Genomic DNA, 17041 nt, shown 5'->3' on the forward strand with positions numbered 1-17041 from the left:
AAATCAAATAACGTTTTTTCCATGTCAATGATATGTATTCAAATTTGATGGGATTCTGAGCAGTGATTCTCTTTCTACAGCATTTTGAAACTGGAACTTCAATTACAGACACCGTGTATTACACAGTGGCTCAAATAATTATTGTCTGTGCATTTGGCCTATGACCAAACAAAAAACCCTAGAATAGAAACTGCAGTGGGACACTCAGACATTACTCAGTTCTATAAATGTTCAATAGTGGACTAAATCATAAATCAGTTCATGGCAATGTTCACCCATGGGCTACAGCCAAGCCTTTTGTGGTGTCTTTCATTAAAACTTCCCACACATAGACACACACAGTTTTCACTACATTTAGTTTTTCAGCTTCACCAAATGTTTTTAAATTTTCAAAACTAATGTCAATCACATAACTTACACAAGAAAAAATTATTGTTATTTGGTCAGTTTCCTTGTCCACCCATTACAAGACACAAAGGTACAAATTATCTGATCTTTACTATAGTTTCTTTCTTTAAAAAGTTTTAAATAAAATGTTAAATTCCTTTATTTATGTCAGTTTTAACTGAAGCTTCAACATGAAGGAACTGGTGTTGATTGCATTGCCGATGATCGACATGACATGGAGGACTGAAGACTCAATTGCATGATGATCCAGGACCTATTATCAGAAGGCAAGATTCTCCAGGAAATGTTTCTGGAGTCAGTGGACAGGAAGCCTCGAGGCAGGATTCCAGAAAATCGTAGTGATGTCAGCATTTGGCAGATTACACGGAAGAAAAATATAAATGATTTAGAATAGTTACACACATAACATAAACACATGTGCAGAAAGAAAAACATGACTTTAGTGTTGTTTCCTCTAACTGACACAAGTCAAGATTGTTTTACATCAAAATTTATTGAGCATTCTCTTGAATTTAACTAGAGGCTGGAGTATCATTTCATGACCATGAGATTGTAACTTCAGCACAACTTACTCATGAGAAAATTGAAGACTATTTCAAATTACCTTTATTAGTCTAGACGTAACCAATCACAAGCATGGCATACAGTGTCTTTGTGCACGAATTTGTCAATTGTTAAACTCCTTTTTATCTGTTCATTGACTGTTAAGAATGCAGATGTTTGCACCAGAATGCCGACAACAATTAAATTTAAACCACTGCACAGGCTGGCTCACAATCCAGGTTGCACCACGCTGCCACACCAACTGGCTCGCACATCCTCAGCAGTGTCGGTCTGCTCAATATACTGGATGTGCGTGTATGGCTATGTGTGTTTTACCAGTGACTTCACTATGTTTGCTGTTACTCACAGGAAGAAGTGAAAACCTTTTTCTCCATCCCCACAACATTCTAGCACTGGTAAGTAAAACACATTCATTGTCAACCAGCTTTCCCTGTAGCCAACATAGTTAATTTGATCACTACATATCGTTGTTTTATGTTTTGTCTCCTTGCGATAAGAGTTATGATCTTACATAGCACAGTTATTTAGACAGGGTCAATTTTCTGATCTTACATAGCGCAGTTGTGTAGACTGGGTCAATTATTTTTGTTCTCCTTATCATTTAACTCATAAAAGTATTTTGTCAGGACTCACTCACTAATAATCTAATTGCTTATCACCTTCAGCAAATATATATCTCAAGGCAATGCCACTCATTCATTTATTAAGGAGTAATTCAACAGCTTACTCATTATGTGTTGTATGCTTACATAGGAAAAAATGCATAAATAAACACTTATGAAAGAACGTTTCTGAATAACAGTATATGTACAGCACAATACAATTATCATCCTGGTTTCGGTCATCAGTGTAACGTAATTGTTACATGCAAAATACTGTGGTTAATTATTCTGTAAGCAGGAATTTTAAATATTTGAAGCGCACCAATCTTGTTCATACTTATGCATCAGACTTTGTAATTAAAAAAGCAGGTTTTACATAATTACTGCAATTAGTAGTTATCTCAAAGAGATAGCCATAATTGCAGCTAAACACATTACATGAAGGCTAAATAATTCTAGTCATGAAACAAACTCATCGACACTTTCAAAGTATGGGCTGTTGAAAATACAAATAAACCACTAATGTTGGGAAAGTGAACAGGCACAATGTAATGTGTCTGTTTGATTGTGCTTATTATTGTCCAGAACAACTTACATAATTATACATATTCGTGCACACAGAGGCTACGAGGAGAACAGATAACAAATGAAACTGACAAGAGAAAGCAGCAAGAAAAGAAAAAGATATTTCAAGAGTTATCAACATTCTAAACTTTACACTAGGAAGTCTCTTCTATCATAAACGAAAATATTAATTATTCATTTAAAAATAAGTCACAAAAGAAAATTGTGTCTCTGTGACCAAGGCTAATGGCTTTGGAATAGCAGCACTTTTAGTACAAATTCAGGAAGGTGCTGAAAAGATAACCGCTTATCCTCCCAAAGAACTCTCCAGATCCGAGAAGAACTCCTTTACAATTGAGAAAGAGTGCCTAGCAGTGGTTTGGGCCATCAACAAATTATAGCCAAATTTATTCATCAAATCAATGACTGAGGATCCATCAGGTCGACTGCGAAGATGAGGCTTCAGGAGTATAACGGTGACACCAAAGTTTTTTAATGTTCAAACAAATTTCAGGCTAGCAGCCGGTCGTCGTTCAATACTTCGCACGATATTTCAACTGGGCACCTGCCAGTCATCTTCAGGTGAGCCGTCGCAGACTGGTGAAAACGTCCTCCGTTCCCCAATATATAGCGTACTGTAACTATTCTGCGCATGTGTCGAAAACTTGATAGATGAACCACACTGCCCACTGGCAGTGCCCTCGTTGGCGGGCAGAGTGGTTCATCTATCAAGTTTTCGACACATCACATAATGGAAAATCCACAATGGAAGGTAACAATATTATGAAAAAGGAAGCTGCCACTCACCATATAGTGGAGATGCTGAGTAGCAGATAGGCAAAACAAAAAGACTTTCACAATTAAAGCTTTTGGCCATTGGCCTTCATCAACAACACACACAAGCACACACACACACTCATGCAAACGCAAGTCACACACACGACCACAGTCTCAGGCAACTGAAACCACACTGCGAGCAGCAGCACCAGTGCATGATGGGAGTGGCGACTGGATGGAGGTAAGGAGGAGGTTGGCATGGGGAGGAGGAGGGGTAGTATGGTGGGGGTGGCGGACAGTGAAGTGCTGCAGGTTAGACAGACAGCAGGAGAGGGGGGGGGGGGGGGGGGGGGGGAGGAGTACTGGAAATGAAGAGAAATAAAAAGACCGGGTGTGGTGGTGGAATGAGGGCTGTGTAGTGCTGGAATGGGAACATGGAAGGGGCTGGATGGGTGAGGAAGTGACTAATGAAGGTTGAGGCCAGGAGGGTTACGGGAATGTAGGATATATTGCAGGGAAAGTTCCCACGTGCGCAATTCAGAAAAGCTTGTGTTGGTGGGAAAGATCCGTCTAAGCTGTAGCACTTCACTGTTCGCCATCCCCACCACACTATCCCTCCCCTCCCCACCCCAGCCTCCTCCTTACCCCCACCCAGTCGCCACTCCCATTACACAATGGTTCTGCTGCTTGCAGTATGGTTTCAGCTGCCTGAGACTGCGGTCGTGTGGGTGAGTTGCATTTGCATGAGTGTGTGTGTGCGTGAATGGGTGTGTCTGTTGTTGACAAAGGCCAATGGCTGAAAGCTTTAATTGTGAAAGTCTTTTTGTTGTGGCTGTCTGCGACTCAAGTTTCTCTGCTATATGGTGAGTGGCAACTATCCTTCTCATAATATTGAATGATCACATAGGTCCAGTTGTGGGTAAAGCAGGTGGTAGACTTTGGTTTACTGGTAGAATACCAATGAAGTGCAATCAGTCTACTAAAGAGATTGCTTACAAATCACTTGTGTGACCCATCCTAGAATATTGCTCAAGAGTGTGGGACCTATACCAGGTAGGAATAACAGGGGACAATGAATGCATACAGAGAATGGAAGCAAGAATGGTCACGGATTTGTTTAATCCATGGGTAGTGTCACAGAGACACTGAAGAAACTGAAATGGCTGACTCTTGAAGGCAGACATAAACTATCCTGAGAAAGTCTATAAACAAAATTTCAAGAACCGGCTTTAAATGATTACTCTAGGGATATACTACAACCCCCTAAGTATTGTTCGCACAGAGATCGTGAACATAAGATTAGAATAATTACTGCACGCACAGAGGCATTCAAACAATTCTTCTTCCTGTGATCCATATGTGAATGGAACAGGAAAAAACCCTAATAACTGGTAAAATGGGACATACCCTCTGCGATGCACCTCACAGTGGTTTGCAGAGTGTAGATGTAGATGTAGATGAACGTTGACTGCTTGTCAATGAATCCTTCAGTGCAATACAGCAGTGTGTACGAAACCTATCATAGTTGTATTAAATGATACTGTGCTCAATAGAGGGAAGATCTAGCATTGCTGAAAACCATGGAAGCCTTGCAGGATGAGGAACTGACCGTAAGAGGACCCTGTTAATAAAAAGCCAAACATTATATAAGAGGAACTATGATCCAACGGGGTGGAAATGGTTGCTCATAATCCCAACTCATCTGTGGCCAGCGATCCTGGGGTATTTCCATGATGCTCCAACATCTGGTCATCTGGAATTAATGAAGACTCTATACACAATGAGACACAGGTCTCTATTAAATCACTAGACCCCATGCGAGCCAATGTAAGCAAATCCAATTACAGAAGCATGTGCTGCTTTTACCTCCAGAGCAAATGGTAGCAATCCCATCTGTAGCAGCACCATTCCACTAAACTGGAATCAACCACTTGGGAAAGTTCCTGTAGTCAATGAATGGGAAATTCGCCAATAAAGCTGTGCCGACTGCTGAAGCTCTGGAAATGCAAAATTACTTAAGACACCAAATTAAAGCATGGAGCATCCCGTGTCATGATACCTGAGTGTGGAAAAGTTTTCCAATTAAGTCTAGTAGCATAGATAATCTCACATTGCAACATCACTCACAGGACGACAACTGCCTACCACCTACAGATAAATAGCCTCATGGAATGCTTGAATAAGACAATGACAGATATGCTCTTGATGTATGTTGATATCTAACAGAGATTAAGATGCAGTATTGTGTGTTGTGACGTTGTGATTCAACACAGTGAAGCAAGGCACTCCAGGCTTCACATTGTTGCTTCAGCTACACAATCGGCCAGTGAGATGCAGCCTGGGACACTTAGTACGTATTTTTAAACCTATGCAGAAAGTGGGACTATTGGAAAAGCCACTTAAGTACAACTTTGGACTGCATCGTATCCTTCATCACTTGTCGGATGTCACATATGAAGTTGAGGATTGTCATTTCATCACCAAGACAAGCACACAGACATCATCCATTTCCCCCATATGAACTCTTACTGCAGTCCAAAGGTGCAAATAGGTGATGGGATGTTCAAGGAAACTGAGAATCCAGTCAACTATCACGTCATCTTCATCATCGCGAAGAAGATGTAACAACATAACTATAGCATGAGGATCTGCAAGTGCCATCATACAGAGGACTACTGACAAGACCTCAGTCCAAGGTGCTGTAATCAGCTGTGTTGAGAACTTCTTGGGGATGCAGTGTAGTGATTAGTGTCACTGGGTGGAGTGCTGTGGGCTGCCAGTTCAAATCCAACCACCAGTAACTACGTTATTTACTATTTACCATTTCTAGAATGTTCTTGAAATATCTTACGTTTGTAAATTTTGCATATTCTGGAATCTTGTGTGTTTGTATAAATAGCTACATTTTCCATCCAGAAAGTCAGTTATGTTCCGGCTGTGTATTGGTGTCCATAATAAATCTGCTTTTGATTCAGAGCTGTGTTGGATCTCCCTTGCACAAAAGCGAACATTAAGGATAACATCTAGTGTTCACTCACGGAGATTGTGTAGGTCAGGAGCTAGGCAACCTCCTGTCCCTACAACACTAAAGGGAAAAATGACCTTTATTACCCACCATTAAAACTATCAGTGGCTCAGAGAGGAATTCAACATGCAGCAATAAAAAATTTTTATCATTTGCCGAGTAACATAAAATGTCTGACAGGTAATGAAGCAAGTTTTAAATCTAATTTAAAATCATGTCTCCTGGACACCACCTTCTAGTCCACTGACGAATTCCTACTTAAAAACTGGTGGCCAGTAAAGATAAAAATTGTTTTTAACCCTTCCACTACGGTGAACTAATGTAGAAGTTGGGAGCGAATGTGCTGCTCAGCCAGTGGACTGCTGCAGCAGTCGAGTGCGCCCCCTGTGGGTCCGGGGGTAAGAATAGGCCCACGGTATTCCTGCCTGTCGTAAGAGGCGACTAAAAGGAGTCTCAAACGTTTCGGCCTTATGTGATGGTCCCCTGTCGGGTTTGACCTCCATATCTCAAAATTTTTCTGAAGAGCGAGCCGATTGGGGAAGGGCGCCTTACTTGGTGCATTGTGTCCATCTTGCGTTGAGAACTTTCGCCAGCTTCTTCATCGTTGCGTTGCAGTCCTGCCCGCTCTACATCTCTTGGGCATGGATACGCTCCTGCGTGCACTTTCTGCCCCGCAATGTGCTGGGCCACTTTCTGCACTGATGGCGACCATGGACCACATGTCACCTAACATCCAGCACGGTAGCCAGTCCGTTGTGGTGGGGCCGCCATGTACCCTGTTGGTTGTAGCCCCCTGACAACACAGGGATCGCTCTACTGATGCCTGCGCCGTTAACTCCCCACGTATGCCGAGGAGTAGATGCCCATCTCCCTGGGGCATCGGGACTCCCGGGAATGGCCATCCTGCCAGGTGGCCTTTGCTGTGGCTGGGTGGCGCCCGTGGGGAGGGCCCTTGGTCGGAGTAGGTGGCATCAGGGTGGATGACACGCAATGAAGCGTGGCACATCTTCTCTTGCTGGTGGCCAGCCACCAGCAGTCTCTAAGCGTTCGAGGGCCCATTTTAAAGGTAACGTTTATGACCCCAAATCGTTCCACTCCCTCGCCACACCATGGGAGGAACGAAAGGCATTGAATGAAAGTGAGACGTATTCGCCCAGATATCTTGTCTGTACCAGAGCTGATGGGGAATCTTTTCTATCCGTGAAGCCTCAGTTCTTTGTAGAGCATTTAGAGGACAAGTTTGGGGAGGTGGAGGGCTTGTCCAAGATGCGGTCCGGATCGGTGTTGATAAAAATGGCATCCTCCACCCAGTCGCGGGCCTTGCTCGCTTGTACTAAGCTGAGGGATGTCTCCGTAACTATGACGCCCCATAAAAGTCTGAATATGGTCCACGGCATAATCTTCCACAGGGATCTCCTTTTACAGTCCGATGACGAGCTGCGCGCCAACTTGGAGCGACAAGGTGTCCATTTCGTCCGGCGCGTCCACCGGGGTCCGAGGGATCGTCAGGTTGCCACCGGTGCCTTCATCTTGGCCTTCGAGGGTGACACGTTACCTGAGAAGGTCAAGGTGATGGTGTACTGTTGTGATGTCAAGCCTTATATCCCTCCCCCGATGCGGTGCTTCAAGTGTTGGAAGTTCGGCCATATGTCTTCACGCTGTGCTTCCGACCTCGTCTGTCGCGATTGCGGTTGACCATCCCATCCTGATCATCCCTGTGCCCCGCCTCCAATCTGTGTGAACTGTGGTGCGCACCATCCGCCTTGCTCGCCGGACTGTCCGATTCTGCAGAACGAGCGGAAGATCATGGAAATCAAGACTCTCGACCGCCTGACGTACACTGAGGCAAAGCGGAAATATGATCGGCTTCATCCAGTGCGCATGACATCTTCTTATGCCGCAACTGTCACTCCTGCTACAGTTCCATCCACTCCAGTCAGCTCTCAGAGTCGAAGACCCACACCTGCGCCCTTGATGGTGGGGGGCACTAAACTCCCTGTTGCTCCTGCTCCATCTACTTCAGGAGCAACACCCCCCCCCCCCCCCCCAACCATCGGGGACATCAGTTCCCCCTTCCCAGCCGGAGAAGCGTAAGTTTTCTTCAACTCCTCTGGCCAGGAAGGGATCCCTTGGGTATCTCCCTTCACCAGTTCCGACCGATCCGAAAGCAGACAGCGGCAAGTGGCTCAAACAACCACCGGTCCCTGGTCGTAGGGCCTCCCGGTCGTCGTCCGTCCCTGACACTGACCCAGTGAGGCCCTCCCAGCCTGACCCACTGAAGGCACAGCGAGAGAAACAGAAGAAGAAGAAAGTCCCCAAGGCTAACGACGTTGCGGTGGCACCCATCCCACCGCTACCAACAAGCTCAGCGTCTGAGGACGAGGTCGAGATTCTGGCGTCTGCTGAAGACCTGGATCTCGCTGGTCCCTCAGACGCCATGGATGTCACTCGTGCGGGTTCTGAATCGGAGGCAGCGAGTGAAAAAGCGGCGTAAATTGTCTTCCTAGTCCCTTCACGCCTTCTCAGCCATGGACAACACCATCCTCCAGTGGAACTGCAGCGGTTTCTTCCACCATCTAGCTGAGCTCTGCCAACTTATCAGCCTTCATCCTTTCCTCTGCATTGCTTTGCAAGAAACTTGGTTTCCAGCAATGCGAACCCCCGCCCTCCGTGGGTATCCGGGTTATTATAAGAACCGAGCAGCTTATGAAAGGGTGTCTGGTGGCGTCTGCATATATGTCCTTAACTCTCTTCACAGCGAGTTTGTACCTCTCCAAACAGCTTTAGAGGCTGTCGCTGTTCGGGTGTGGACGCCACAGGCTGTTATCGTCTGCAGTCTTTACCTTCCACCAGATGGTGCTGTCGCGCAGCATGTCCTGGCTGCTCTGATAGCCCAATTGCCGCCACCTTTCTTGTTATTGGGCGACTTCAACGCCCATAACCCTCTGTGGGGCGGGTCAGTGGCGACAGGTCGAGGCGCCACCATTGAGCATTTATTAGCACAGCTCGATCTTTCGCTTTTAAATGATGGTTCCTCCACACACTTTAGCGTGGCGTATGGCACATACTCCGCCATTGACCTTTCCATCTGCAGCCCTAGCCTCTTACCGTCCGTCCAATGGCGAGTGCATGACGACCTGTGTGGTAGTGACCATTTTCCCATCTATTTGTCACTGCCCCAGTGTCGTCCTTCTGGGCGCCTGCCCCGCTGGGCTCTCCACAGGGCTGACTGCCCGGCTTTTACTTCCGCTGCCACCATTGAGTCTCCCCCACAGGGTGACATTGACGAGGTGGTCCGTGTCTTAACCACGTCCATCTTTTCGGCGGCCGAGGCTGCCATCCCCCGCTCTTCTGGACTCCCTCGGAGGAAGGCTGTCCCCTGGTGGTCTCCAGAGATTGCTGAGGCTATTCGAGACCGTCGGCGGGCTCTCCAGCGTCATAGGCGGCACCCGTCTCTCGAGACCCTCATCACCTTTAAGAAGCTCCGTGCCGGGGCCCGTCGTCTTATTGCATGGCGTAAGCAGGAGTGCTGGGAGAGGTATGTCTCCTCCTTGGGCTCCCGTGTCTCCCCCTCGCTCGTGTGGTCCCGGTTCCAGAGGATTTACAGATACCAGGCCCCTATGGGTGTCCCTGGGATCTCCTTGGACGGCGCTGTCTGCACGGACGCTGCCGCAATTGCTGAACACCTTTCTGCGCACTTTGCTGAGAGCTCTGCAACTGCAACTTATCCCCCCGCCTTTCGCCATCTAAAGGAGCGAGCCGAGCAGACGCCGTTATCATTCCACACGCGTCGTTCTGAAAAATACAATGTTCCTTTCAGCGAGAGGGAATTCCTCGCTGCCCTCGCCGATTGCCCTGATACAACACCAGGACCAGACTGCATCCACGCACAGATGCTGAAGCATCTCTCCAGGGACTGCCACAGACACATTCTCACCATCTTTAACCGCATTTGGAGCGAGGGCGTGTTCCCGTCGCAATGGCGAGAGGGTCTTATTGTCCCCATCTTGAAGCCCGGTGCGGACCCACTGGCGGTGGACAGCTATCGTCCCATTACCCTCACCAACGTTTTGTGCAAATTGCTCAAACGTATGGTGGGGCGGCGTTTGTGTTGGGTCGTTGAGTCGCGCGGTCTTCTCGCTCCATCCCAGGGTGGCTTCCGTCAGGGCCGGTCTGCAGCGGACAATTTGGTGCGGCTGGAATCTGCTATCCGTACGGCCTTTGCCAGACGTCAGCATCTCGTTGCTGTATTTGTTGATCTGCGGAAGGCGTATGACACCACATGGAGGCATCACATCCTTGCTACTTTGCATGAGTGGGGTCTTTGTGGTCGGCTCCCGGCTTTTCTTCAAACCTTTCTATTGCGCCGCTCTTTCCGGGTGCAAGTCGGTGCCGCCTCTAGTTCATTTTATACACAGGAAAATGGGGTCCCGCAGGGCTCGGTGTTGAGCGTCTCCTTATTTCTAGTGGCCATTAATGGTCTGGCTGCAGCCGTGGGGTCGTCGGTGTCTCCTTCTTTGTATGCCGACGACTTCTGCATCTCCTTTAGCTCCACAACTACGGGAGTCGCCGAACGCAGGCTGCAAGTAGCCGTTCGCAAGGCCGCATCATGGGCTCTGACTCATGGTTTTCAGTTCTCTGCAGCCAAGGCTCGAGTTATGCACTTCTGCAGGCGTCGGACGGTCCACCCTCATCCTGAACTTTACCTCGACGGCCACCTGCTTGAAGTGATGGACACTTGCCGCTTCTTAGGACTCATCTTTGATGCCCGGCTCACATGGGTTCCTCATATTACTCAGCTGAAGCAAAAGTGCTGGCGGCACCTCAACGCCCTCCACTGCCTGAGCCACACATCTTGGGGTGCGGATCGCTGCACGCTGTTGCGATTATACAGGGCCCTTGTACAGTCCAGGCTTGATTATGGGAGCCTGGCCTATGGGTCTGCATCACCCTCAGTGTTGAAGCTGTTAGACCCCATACACCACTGTGGGGTTTGGCTTGCAACTGGCGCTTTTCGTATGAGCCCCGTGGATAGTCTACTGGTGGAGGCCGGGGTTCCCCCACTGGGGATTCGCCGCCATCGACTGCTCGCTGACTATGCTGTCCACGTGCATTGCTCGCTGGGCCATCCCAATCGTTGCCTGCTTTTCCCTGCCATGGTCCTCCATCTGCCCGAAAGGCGACCTAGGTCTGGGCTTTCCATAGCTGTCCGCGTCCAGTCCCTTCTGTCGGAACTGGGCTCATTCCCTCTTCTGCCTCCCTTCCGGGTCCGTGCACCTACGCCTCCCTGGTGTTTGCCCCGGCCCTCCGTCCATCTGGACTTGGCACAGGGACCCAAGGACTCGGTTCCGCCTGTGGTCCTCCGTCGCCGTTTTCTTGCGCTCCTCGCCTCATTTCCAGGCTGTGAGACTGTCTACACTGATGGTTCCCTGGTTGACGGTCGTGCTGCCTATGCTTTTGCTCACGCTGCCTATGTTGAACAGCGCTCCTTGCTGGCTGGCTGCAGTATTTTTACTGCAGAGTTGGTGGCCATATTGCGCGCTCTTGAGCATATGCGTTCCTGCTCAGGTACGCCCATCGTCATCTGCAGTGACTCCCTGAGCAGCCTCCAGGCCATCGACCGCTGCTATCCCTCTTCTCCTCTGGTGTCCTCTATTCGGGAGTCTGTTTCCACCATTACCCGCTCTGGTCGTTCGGTGGTCTTTGTTTGGACGCCAGGTCACGTTGGCATCCCGGGGAACGAACGTGTTGACAGGCTGGCCAAAGGGGCGATCGACGCCCCAGCTTTGGAGATAGGCCTTACGGCTCGCGATCAGCAGCTGGTGTTGCGCCGTAAGGTGCTTGGGATGTGGTCTGTTGAGTGGCGTGGCATGACAGCCCCGAATAAACTGCGGGCTGTCAAGGAGACGACCGATGTGTGGCGCTCCTCCCTGCGGGCTTCTCGCAGGGACTCTGTTATCCTGTGTCGGCTCCGCATCGGCCATACCTACCTGACGCACGGCCATCTTTTGCGTCAGGAGGATCCCCTGTGTCGGTGTGGGTCCCGGCTGACGGTCGCCCACATTTTATTGGAGTGTCCCCGACTGCGCACCCTCCGGCAGTCTTTTAATCTCCCGGGCACTTTGCCTTTGGTTTTAAGTGACAATGCCTCCATGGCTGATGACGTTTTAAATTTTATCCGTGGTAGTCCTTTTTATGGTTCCATTTAGGGAGGTCCTGCTCCTTTCCCTTTGTGTGACTCTTGTCCTCGAGTCTCTCATATTTAGTCGCAGATTTTAGTGTGTAGTTGGTTGGTTGACTCTTTCCCTTTTTTGTTGTCGTGGTCAGTCAACCAGTCTCCGGCCATCTTCTTTTCTTCTGTTTCCTTTTGTCTGGTGTTCATCTGTGCTCTTCATGTCTGTAGTGTTCGTTACCGCATTTGTGTTCTTTTAGGGCCTGGGGGGGAGTCTCCTTCCCCTTGGGGTTTTACCTGCTTCGTGCATTTCTGTCTCGCCTGTTTTTGGAATGGGGGACTGATGACCTTAGCTGTTTAGTCCCCCTTAAACATCCCACCAACCACCACCACCACCGCAGTCGAGTGCAACCATGCCGCCCAGCCAGTGGACTGCTCTAGCAGTTCCACCTCATGTCATATTTCTCTGCTTCACTATGCTCATGCACCATCGAGCGAATTTGTTGAATGTCTGTATTAACAACAGAGTCACTAGATGCCAGCTGCATTCAGTTTCAAAGTGTTAGTTTCGCTTCAGTTGCACTGCTAATTTCCCGCCTTGTTTCTAATCTGAAGTGACATGTTGCTAACCTCAGTTTCTGCTAGAAGTGATACGACAGATGAGCGATACATTGTGGAGGAAGTTCTTCCTCTCATACTGAGTAGTGACTTTGAAGATGAAAGTGAATCACCGCCCGAATCTGACGAACATGAAACACCTATTGAAGCTGCTTCTACATCAGGTGCACATGCTACTCCAGCTGTTCCATTGACATCCCCAGACTTGGATTTGTGCACAGACATGACACACAATATCAAAAACATGTGTGATTTGTATAAATATTTTCCCAAATAAATATACAGTATAAAGTCCAATAACTGCGATAACAGTATGTGTGTGAAAGCAGGACAGAGTAGCACCACGGGGAGCGTGAAAAATGCGCCGTACAGTGGGCACAGCCAGGCGGAACTGGTGCTCGTCCACAGCGCACGATGTAACAATCACGGAGCCAGCGGAAAGGGTTAAGTGTGGTTGCATGAATACGAATAAAGTGATAACATGTTCATTAATGTCAAAGTAATCTTGTATACATATCTTGTAAATTGACTCGTTCCACATAATTTCAATAAAAGAATCATTCAAATTGATCTATGGAACGTTTAACTACCTAACTACCTACTCCCCCCCCCCCCCCCCCCTGCACTCTCTGCAACGTTGCTTTGACTGTTTATCATGATATTCAGTGGCAATGTAAAATTTTCTCAGGAGTTATGATTCCCTAACATTCGTTTGCTCACCTTGCTATTTCTTCACACTCCCCAATATTTCTCATTCTGACTTCATTTCTCAAAGTGCTGAAGTTACTTCTGGAAGTGAAGAGCACAATCCAGTACCCAAAATTCTCAAAATAAATACAATGCTTCTCAGAAACAACATGTCATATATTGTACTCTCATTTACATTGACCATGCATCACAATAAATTATTATGGACTATGTCTGAACACTGGCTGTTCAAGTTAACAGATTCCAACCGAATATCAATATAACAGTTTATCTCTTGTTCTCATGACAACACTGGGATTGTCATGGCCATTCTTCTTCCATGGCTCACAACATATCTCCAAGGCAGGGTCCAATGGCATGGAAGCAAACATCCAACTAGCAGGTACCACAAACATAATAGGATTGCTACCATCATTCTGGCTTGCAGAAACACTGGATACAACCACTCCAGTATGTGCGCATAAATAAAAAACACTTCCAAACAGCAGGCAAAATCAATTCATTACTTAAATGAATTTTCTATGGTGGACATCATCATTAGTCGGTTCTCCAGCACCTGAAGTAGCTATCCAGACACTACCTCCAAAAGTTATCCAACCTGCTGACATTCTGCTGCCGCCTCGGGACACCACTACCCAACCCCTATCCTACCCATGATGTGTAACTTTCCAAACCTTACTTTTCCTCAACAGTAGTTATCGATGCCAGTAGTACTTTTCAAATTTCAGAAGGGTCAATATTATCTCAGATGCCTTTCTGAAAACTTCCACATAATTTTAAACGCAATATGTTATATTTCAAGCTCAAATTTATGAAAAGGAATTACTTTATTTTCGATGTTACAATTGATAAGTACTAGACCTGAATGTACAGTTAAAATTATTTTTTTGTTTTGACAAACATTTGAAATTACGAATTGTTTGGCACACTTGAATTTCTATTATTAATTACACGTTCTAGTACTGTTTACTACATTTATTTCTGGATTCATTAATGAACTAATAATCGAAAATAATAGAAATTCATTTGTCAAGAAAAACTGTAAACCCTTTGGAATATGGTTATTACCACAGAGTCAAGTAGCAGTTATCATGCCTCTGATGTGATTGGACGTATTTTTGTATTTTGTGCAAACAGTATAATTTCGGTTTTGTTAATGTGAAAATTCAAAAGACCGTATAATGTACTAAAATGTGACAAAATATATTAATGTAACAACAAAAATTCTGCAACAACAATCTTCAAATTTATTTAGATCAATTCAACCATGAGGACCTAAAATGTGTGAATTTCAGCTTCAAGAACCCTAGACAAGAAGAACTGGAGCCAACTCAACACAAAAAACTAAGTAAACTAGAAAGTTTATTGTAATCTTCACTCATCTCAAATCTTTCGTAAAAGACTTTGCTTATTGTGGACAATAGATGGAATTAGGAAGGAGAGGGGAGATTACAAGTGATCCTCCTCGACAACCCCTCCTAGCACCCAAACCCTGCCTAGCTGATCTTTTCAGCTTGCCACATCCAACAAAACTCCCTACCAACACTCCACCAAATCTAGAACTGAAATATTTCTGTTTCACTGCTGGTAACCTTTCCACCAAAACTCTCAGCACCAAAGAAGTTTAACTCCCATCCAAAGGCCCCACCTTTAGTCTCATACCCAAATTTCACCATGCTAGACTTGTCCATGGCCTACTCTTCTTTTCCTGATCCCTGCAATGGAAAAACTTCTTAGTCACCAGTTGCTCTAACCAAAGCCAACCTAATCACAACACTGAACCCTGCCTCTCCCAGTTCATACCACCATCCAACTATGATCCTCCCACCTAACCATTCGCTGGTCGCCTTCCACGAATTCCTTACCTCCAACTTGGCCTCACCATCCTTTCTAAGTCCCCTTCCTCAGAGCACTAAGCTTACAGCAGAAAAAAGGATAGCAAAATATGACCTCCAAACAAATCCTGACCTAAGCATTCTACCTGCACACAAAAGTTCCACCACTCTTGTCATGAATCACAGTAACTTCCTGATGGAAGGCCTCTGCCAGTTATCCAATGCCTCCACCTATAAACTCTGCCAGAGGGATCCCATCCCAAAAGTCCCACGATTACTGCATAAAGCCTTACGCCCTTCCCAGAACCTCTCCCCTGAACACATTTCCCTCCTCACCTCTATGACACCCCACACATCTATCTTCTGCATGCTCTCTAGACTCCACAAATCCAACAATTCTGGATGCTCCATTGTGGCTGGTTACTGCCCCCCCCCCCCCCCCCCTGAAAGAATAGTCGCCCTCACTGATCAACACCTCCAACCAACTGCCCATAATCTAGCCTCCAACATCAAATATATCAGCCACTTCCTTCACCAACTCTCCATCATCCCCACCTCTTCACTTCCTGGATCTCTAATCATCACTATGCTATTTTGTCAAAAACTGACATTTTGAGCCCATGGCTGTGTACAAAATATAGGTTGACTCTTACATAGAAGATAACAGCAACCAGCAATTTTTAGAGTGCTGCGTATTTATTTAAACAGCATCATTACCAGTTTAGAACCGACAGGTTCATCTTCAGATGGCTAGATCACGTTTTACATTAGCTTTCACCTATTTGTTTTCCCAACTGAAGAAATTTCCTTGGGTTTGTGGTGCCCTAAAACCAAAACAAGATGTGAGACAATGTCTTTTTAACTGTAATTGTGCCTCATAATGATTTTACGTGACGTAAACAAATTATTAAAGGGAAGATGGTTTGGCTACTTACGATGAAAAATCCACACCATTATGTTCCTTGCAGCAGCATCATAAGCAGTCTGTGCTGGAACATAATGGCACACATTCTTCATCATAAGCAACCATAAAATCTTCCCTTTAATAATTTGTTTACATCACTTAAAATTATTGTGAGGGACAATTACAGTTAGAAAGACATTTTCCCACGTTTTGTTTTTGTCGTAAGGCACCATCACCTCAGGGACATTTCATCAGTTGGGAAAACACATAGGCAAAAGCTAATGAAAAACGCGAACTAGCCATCTGAAGGTGAACCTTCGGTTTGAAACCAGTAATGGTGCTATTTAAATAAATAAATAGCATTGTAAAAAGTGGCTGGTTGCTGTTATTGTCTATGTAAGAGTCAACCTCTATTCGTCAATGTTGATGCCACCTCCCTTTACATCACATCCCTCATGCCCATGATCTTACCACTATGAAACGCTACCTTTCCCAACATCCTTCAGACTCCAAGCCAAATACCTCACTCCTCATATGCCTTACTAACTTTGTCCTAACTCACAGCTACTCCTCCTTTGGAGGGAAGGTATACAAATAAATCCACGGCACAGCCATGGACACACGCTTGGCACCATCCACTGCCAACTTGTTTATAGGCCATCTAGGGGAGATCTTCCTAGCCTCCCAAAATGCCAAATCCGTAGTCTGGTTAAGTTCATTGATGACATCTTCATGTTCTGGACTTAAGGCCACAGCACCCTATCTTCATTCTTTCACAACCACAACATCTTCTCTCCAACTTGCTTCACCTGGTCCTCCTCAAACCAGCATGCCACCTTCCTGGAAATGGACCTCCTCCTCTCT

The sequence above is a fragment of the Schistocerca piceifrons genome, chromosome 2, assembly GCF_021461385.2.
Source record: "Schistocerca piceifrons isolate TAMUIC-IGC-003096 chromosome 2, iqSchPice1.1, whole genome shotgun sequence".
In the NCBI taxonomy this organism is placed as follows: domain Eukaryota; kingdom Metazoa; phylum Arthropoda; class Insecta; order Orthoptera; family Acrididae; genus Schistocerca; species Schistocerca piceifrons.